Below are 8,133 nucleotides of genomic sequence, written 5' to 3' on the forward strand. Positions count from 1 at the left end.
TTTTACAAATGTTGTATTCTATTTTCCCCTTCTCTGAAGCTACCTTCAAAAAAAGCTTGTTCTTTTCTTGACATATTGAAAATAAAACATATATTATTAACTTTGTAGTTAAGGAGAAAACAAGCTCCCGAGATCATAATATCAATGCATATTTTTTATTAGGGAAAAAGGGTCATTCTGCTCCTTGTTACAATGTTTGATGCCATTTGTTATTTATGGGTGTCTTTGTATGTGCTTATATATGATATCTTTCTGAGGAAGGTAAGAAGCTAAATGTGATTATGAGTGAAATGTACTAAAATCTTTACAATTTTCACATGCATAAGGTTTTTTTTTTTGCTGATAATACTCATTGTATGATGATTATTTTCTTATATAGGTAGAGGGATTAGCACTTTGTCTAGTTTGATGTTTTCCATCTGGTTTCTAGAATTTTAATAAATGTAAATGGGTTTTGTTGTTTGTGAGAAAAAGCAACATATTCTTATTTATGGAGGCAATGCACTTGCTAATTTATTCTATTTATTTAGTAGTACATGTACTGGTTCGAAACGAAGGCAACATTGGACTTTCTAAATTATTCTATTTACTATTTTATAGATGTATGAATAATATTATATATATAAATCAATAACAATTGAAAATAATTGAAGATATTTCATCTTATTAACATATGATATAATTTGAATTAAGTAGATATGGCATATGAATTGATTTGAAGGAACTCTTGATCCCTGTACTAATGTTTTGCTATTACTTTTTAAGATTGGAACAGCCATAAATGTGTTATTGGAACAACCTCATATGCATTAAATATATGTCCTACTTACAATAACAAAAGTGAAGAATTGAAACCTCATTGTTCTTGCTCTTGAAAATTTTAGGGAATAAGGTATGGATTGCTTCAGGGACAGTACTGCAGACTTGTGTACTACTCTAATTAGCGTGCAGAAACAATTGTGGAACAACGATTAATTATTTTCTATCAATCTCTCTAGTGTGTATGGTGCTGCATGCTTGATTTTTTCTTTTACAATTGTTGACTTTACTTGTCCTGTATCTACTCTAACAAAGGAGTGGAAAGTTAAAGAGTGTGTCGGTGTGTGTCTTTCTTCAAAAGATAGTGCAACAAAAAGAGGTCCAAAACAATAACAATCAGTTTTCATTGATTTTCTATTGATAAGAAAGCTTTAATGGCTCTATTTTTAAATTGTAATGTTGATTCTCAATACTCTAATAATTAAAGTGTTAAATGTGCACTATATTTGGGCTCTTATATTGCTTCTTGAAGCTAGTGTCATGCTTATATATAAATATATATATATATATATCTTCACCATTATAATAGTGAGTTTTATTGTTCTTACGGTTAATCCACCTTTTGATGCTGCTATAGTTGATTATTCCAATATATATATATCCATCTACAGTTTAGTTGTTAAACATCATAGGACAACATGTTCTCCATGATAAGTGTTTCCCAAGTAATTGTCTTGTTGGTCACATCTCTGAAAATTGAGTGCTTCTCAATGCATCTTCATTTGAAGCTCTGTATCCTTTTCTTTTCCTTCAGGTAGTTAGTGTGGAGCCTTCTGAAACGATCGTCAAATCAGGCCTAAATCAAGGTTATTAGCACTGTATTGGTATTTCACTTTTGGTTCTACAAGATAAAAAATTTATTGAAGCTTTGTGCCACTTTTGTTAACTACATGCAAGTTATCTCCCAAACATTTTGGATATTAATTTTCTTGATGAGGTTATGAAGGTTCCATACTAATACCAGAGAAATAAGTCCTTAGAAATTTGCTTGTTATTATTAATATAATAATATTTTTGTACTTGTTTTCTTTAAAGTTTTACTAAGCTTCACGGATTTGTTAATTCTATGTTGCACCAGATTTTCAATTTCTATCATTAGTTCTCTCACAGTTGTTTTGCAATCAGTATCCAAAATCCCTTTTGTATTTTGTCATAATTATCTTCACTTTCATTTTGGAAAAGCCATACTGTAGCATTTCAATTTTGTTCTTTTTGGTGTGTATATATTTATATTTACATGTTTGTTTGATTTTTTTTTCGGAATATTTAGATCAAATTTTAATTTTGTTTCTTATTATTGAAATAGAACCAACTATCTAATAATATGTGGTGAAATAAAAAATGCAGATTACCAATGATGAAGTTGTTCAAATGGTAAGGAAGTTGGCCTTGGGGGATGATTTACGAGTTAAAAACTTCAGCATGTAAGCATTTTTCCTTCTCTTGCACTTGTATTAATTATGCAATTTTTATAACAAGATGATATACTTGTCCACAGGTTGGTATTTCTTTCGGAGTTGCTGCAGTGATTGCATCAAATTTAACAAGATATGAGAATTCCGTTAATCAGTTATGAAAGGATCACATATCAAAAGAAATCAATTAGTTTAATATTGTAATTCATAGTTTGTTATCACTTACATAGTTAAGATAAATACAAATTTTGGTTTTGTTGCAATTTTAGTTGTATAACATATTGATTTATATTGTAATTACACAATTTTTTTTAATGAATATAGTAATTTTAAAAAGGAAAATTATTTTTTTTTGTTATTTTATGCTATATGGGACGACGGTTCAAAAACCACTGTCATCTCATGTATTGTAGTGGATGACGTTTGTGTAGGAACTGTTGTCTTATTATATTGTAGGAGACGATGCTTGTGCAAGAACTGTTGTCTCATGTATTGTAGGGGACGACGCTCTTATTTAAAATATCATCTCATGTTTTACATGGCATGACATTGCATGAGACGACGATATTAGAACCGACGTATGAAAGTCCATACAACGGTTTTAAACTGTCATCCCATGTTAATTTTGTAGTAGTGCTGAAATCTTTTCTCTAAGCACTCCTTTTATAGACTCAATTAGGCCGTTTAATTTAATTTAAAAAATCAATAAAATAACAGCCATTTTGAAGCCCTTGGTCGAAATTATCATGGGCAATAGGCCCGTGAAATTTCCCATTTGATTATAAGCCCGTTGGACTTAAAATTAAGGCCTGTACTATTTTCTATTGATTTAATTAATTAAATAATTATTTAAATCCTTTATCAAATTAATTATTTATAATTTGAACCTTGATTTAAATTTATTTATTAATTTAGATACCAATTTATCTTAATTAATAAATCTGCCATAATTTCTCGTTTCTTCTCAAAATTACACAACTCTGTGAAACTATCCAAAATTGACCTGGTCAACTTTGATAATTCTAATTGATGATTAAATCAATTAATTGAGACTATCTAGATGATTTTATCCAAGGTACAATGGGGACCATGGACCAATGAAATCAAGCTCCAATAAGTTATCATAAATCTAACAAATAAATTTACTAACTTATTAATTCCTCGTGACTCCACTATAGACTTGGAATTGCACTCTTCAATTCATAGAACGCTCTATAACAAATATAGATACGTTATTAATTATCCATTGTTACAACCATAATTTTCACTCAATCCTCTATAGACAGTCTACAATGAGATAGGACTAAAATACCGTTTTACCCCTCATTGTTTTTTATCCTTAAAACACTTAGTTCCTTGTAAATGATATTTCAGTAAACTAATTTAATTACTGAAATGAGATCTCTATCATTTATCACCTTGAACCAAACTAAAAGGAAACCATCGTTTCACTTCTTCATCAGAAGCTATAGATGTTCATATCTATGATTAACACTCCCACTCAATTATACTACCGAGTTCCCAAGATGTAAGTATGGGCTAGTCCGTAGGGTAAGCTGGTAACGAACAAGTCAAAGAACTCAAATAATACAATCAGTTAGAATACTAACCACTCATAATTGAGATTGAATTGACCTATGGTCAACTATATGATATGACTAGAATAGATAATAACGGTATGTTTACTTATCTTATAAACTGTCAATATCGGTCCTGTCCGATGTGACAAATACATCCGATCTTATCTACTTTGCTAATGTTCTGGAAAGAACATAACACTGTAATGTGTAAGTAGATCATATCGTAGATTGGCAAGTCAGTGTAAATCCGGTGCACTGACTAATCTTAGGACTAACTTATTTTTGAACATATAATCATATTTATATTCCACTGTGATTACGTCACTATAAATAAGATTATCTATATGCTCAGGATTTAATAGAAGTTTATATTAAACAAATAATCATGAAAATAAAACATGTGAGCAAAGTGATTGACCAAGTCAAAAAATGATTTCTATTCTTTTATTGATAATAAAATGAGATTACAAAGAATTTGGGTTTTAATTAGGGCATAAAACCCCAACAAACTCCCACTTGCACTAATTGAAACTAATGCCTTAATTCTACTAATCCCATCTCCTTGATATGCTTATCAAATGCAGCTTCTGGTAGTGTCTTTGTAAACGGATCCGCAAGATTGTCTCTTCAGTTGCAATCTTCATAACCTTCACATCTCCCCTGGCCACATATTCTCGAATAATGTGATACTTCCTTTCTATATGCTTAATCCTCTTGTGACTTCGAGGTTCTTTCGAGTTGGCTATCGCTCCTGTATTGTCACAAAACAACACAAGCGGTTTATCCATTTCTGGAATAACACCAAGATCCGAATAGAACTTCTTTAGCCAGACTATTTCCTTAGCTGCTTCTGACGCAGCTATGTACTCAGCCTCCATGGTGGAATCTGAGATTACAGACTGCTTTACGCTTCTCCAAATCACAGCTCCACCCCCAAGAGTAAACACCATTCCAGAAGTAGACTTTTTGTCATCGACATCAGTCTGAAAATCTGAATCGGTGTAGCCTACAGGGTTCAGAACACCACCCTTGTAGACTAACATATAATCCCTAGTCCGTCTCAAATACTTCAGGATATGCTTAACTGCTATCCAATGTTCCGGTCCTGGGTTTGACTGATACCTGCTCACTACTCCCACTGCATAGCAGATATCTGGCCTAGTACACAACATGGCATACATCAGACTTCCAACTACAGATGCGTAAGGAACTTCTCTCATTGCATCTTCCTCTTCAGGAGTCTGGGGAGACTGCTTCTTTGAAAGATGAATTCCATGGCGGGATGGTAGATGCCCTTTCTTGGAATTTGTCATTGAGAAACGTTCAAGCACTTTATCAATGTAAGCTGCTTGAGATAGAGCTAAAAGTTTGTTCTTTCTATCCCTGATGACCTGGATACCTAGAACATAACTTGCTTCACCCAAATCCTTCATCTGGAATTGAGTGCTCAGCCAATTCTTCACAACTGATAATTTCTTAACATTGTTTCCAATGAGTAAGATATCATCTACATAAAGAACCAGGAATACCACTATTTGATTTGCCTTCAATTGGTAAACACAGGGCTCATCAATATTTTGTTCAAAGCCATAGGTTTTGATTATTTTATCAAACCTAAGATTCCAGGAACGAGAAGCTTGCTTAAGTCCATATATGGACCTATTTAACTTACAAACTTTTCCTTCTTGTCCAGATACTTTAAATCCTTCTGGCTGATCCATATAAATGACCTCGTCAAGCTTTCCATTAAGAAAAGTTGTCTTGACGTCCATTTCCCAAATCTCATAGTCGAGAGCGGCTGCTATGGATAGGAGGATGCGAATGGATTTGAGCATGGCTACCGGACTAAAAGTTTCCTCATAGTCCACGCCTTCTCTTTGGGTATAACCCTTTGCCACTAATCGAGCTTTATAAGTCTCGATATTTCCATCAGCACCTCATTTCTTCTTGTAGATCCACTTGCACCCAATGGCCCTAAAGTCACTAGGTGCTTCCACAAGATCCCAGATGGAATTTGAGTACATGGACTCCATTTCCTGTTTCATGGCTTCGAGCCATAGTTCCTTTTCAAGGCTTGCCATTGCCTGTTTGAAAGACAACGGATCATCATCACTAGTGTCACCAACAACCATATTGGTTTCACCATCCAAACCATAGCGAACTGGGTTCTTAGAAACCCTCCCACTACGACGAGGCTCCGTGACTGTTTGCTCAGGAACAGTGGTACTTTCTTCATTTAAATCGACTTGCATCGGTTGTACATGAAGAGTGGGAATTTCATCATCAACTCGCGTTGATGACGATGGAACATTGGTTGGATTCAATTCTTTAACCATCTCCTCTAAAACTACTTTGCTGCGAGGTTCAAAGTTCTGGACATAGTCATTTTCCAGAAAAGTAGCATTTGTAGAAGTAAACACTTTCTTTTCTGAATGACTATAGAAAAGTCCACCCCGAGTACCTTTAGGATAGCCAACAAACATGCAAACTTCAGTTCGCGGTTCTAGCTTTCCCTCCTTTTTCCTCAGGACGTGAGCGGGACACCCCCAGATTCTATAATGGCATAAACTAGGTTCACGACCATTCCAGCGTTCTAAAGGTGTTTTGGGGATTGATTTTGACGGCACGACATTGAGAATGTCATTTGCAATTTCAATTGCATGTCCCCATAACGAAGTTGGTAGAGTTGAGTAACTAAGCATGCATCTAACCATTTCCAATAAAGTTCTATTTCGGCGTTCCGCTACACCATTTTGTTGCGGAGTACCTGGGGCAGTAAGTTGTGACAAAATCCCAAGTTCAGTTAAATGATCTTGGAACTGCATATCCAAATATTCTCCACCCCTATCAGATCGCAAGATCTTTAACCTTTTACCTAATTGGTTCTGAGCCATTGCTAGGAATTCCTGAAACTTTGAAAATGTTTTTGATTTCCTGTGCATTAGGTAAAGACATGAGTATCTAGAGTAATCGTCAATGAAAGTGACGAAATACTCAAAACCACCCCTGGCTTGTATATTCAAAGGTCCACAAAAATCTGAATGCATAAGACCAAGTGGTTCTTTGGCCCTATAGCCCTTTGCAGAGAATGGACGCTTGGTCAGTTTGCCTACTAGACAAGATTCACAGACAGGTAATTCACCCAAGGTGAGTTCCCTCAAAGGTATGTCCTTTGTAAGTCTTTGAATCCTATCATAGCCAATGTGACCTAGTCTCAAGTGCCATAAATATGTCATATTATTGTTATCGGTATTTTGACGTTTATTGGTCCTAGGTTTAGCTACTTTGAATAAATCATTATTAAGAGCGAGGGGTTCGTTAGGTCGCAGAATATAAAGCCCGTTTTCCAAACATGCAATACACAATTGTGATCCATTGAAAGAAATAGATATATTAAAACTTGTGAAAGTCATAACAAATCGTTCTAATTGCAACATGGAAACTGAAATTAAATTTCTACTAAAATCCAGAATAAAAAATACATCTTTTAAAATTAAAAATTTATTTCCGAACTTCAGACGAGCTCTTCCTCTAGCTTGGACCGCAACGAACGCTCTGTTCCCAACTCTAAGCTTTAAGCCTCCTTCATTCACTTCCTCCCACTATTCAAGAAGCTATAAATAGTTACAAACATGGTTAGTAGTTCCAGAATCAATAATCCAAACAGATTTATCATTCTCTAAAACACATGTTTCCAAGATAAATGAACTATAATCATTACCTTTGTTTTTCGCTGCTAGAAACCTAGGGCAATCTTGTTTCCAATGTCCCTTCTCTTTGCAGTGAAAGCACTTATCTTTACCTTTCTTGTTTTTCCCCTTAGGAGTCTGTGCACTTGGTTGTGCACTCATCTTTGCAGCCTTTGCAGGCTTGGGGTTGTTTATTTGTCCACATTTCCTCTTGTTTCCAGCTTTCGAAGACGAAGCTTGGTTAGCTTCAGCCTTAGCTAGATGTGCAGCAACATCAGTAGTCTTATTTTCATCTCCCGACTCTCCTGAACTCACACAAAATGGCCAAAAGTTCCCCAAAATACCCAATTTCATCACTAAACTCATTCATTTCCTCTTCATTCTCAAAATCATAGGAAAAACCTAAAAACAAAACAAACACAAGCATAATACCACACAAAACCCACAATTTGACTTGAAACTAAGACTAAAACACACTCTAAAACTACCCTAAACTAGACTTATCACTTAGTACTTAGACAATTTTTAGGCACTTAGTGTTGCTCTGTAGGCTCATGGTCCTCGAGAGTAACATTAATGTAAAGTAAAGTGATATACTTGACGCGGCCTTGCATCCCCGAGCTCCAACAA

Source organism: Humulus lupulus, chromosome 4 (assembly GCF_963169125.1).
Source record: "Humulus lupulus chromosome 4, drHumLupu1.1, whole genome shotgun sequence".
NCBI lineage: Eukaryota > Viridiplantae > Streptophyta > Magnoliopsida > Rosales > Cannabaceae > Humulus > Humulus lupulus.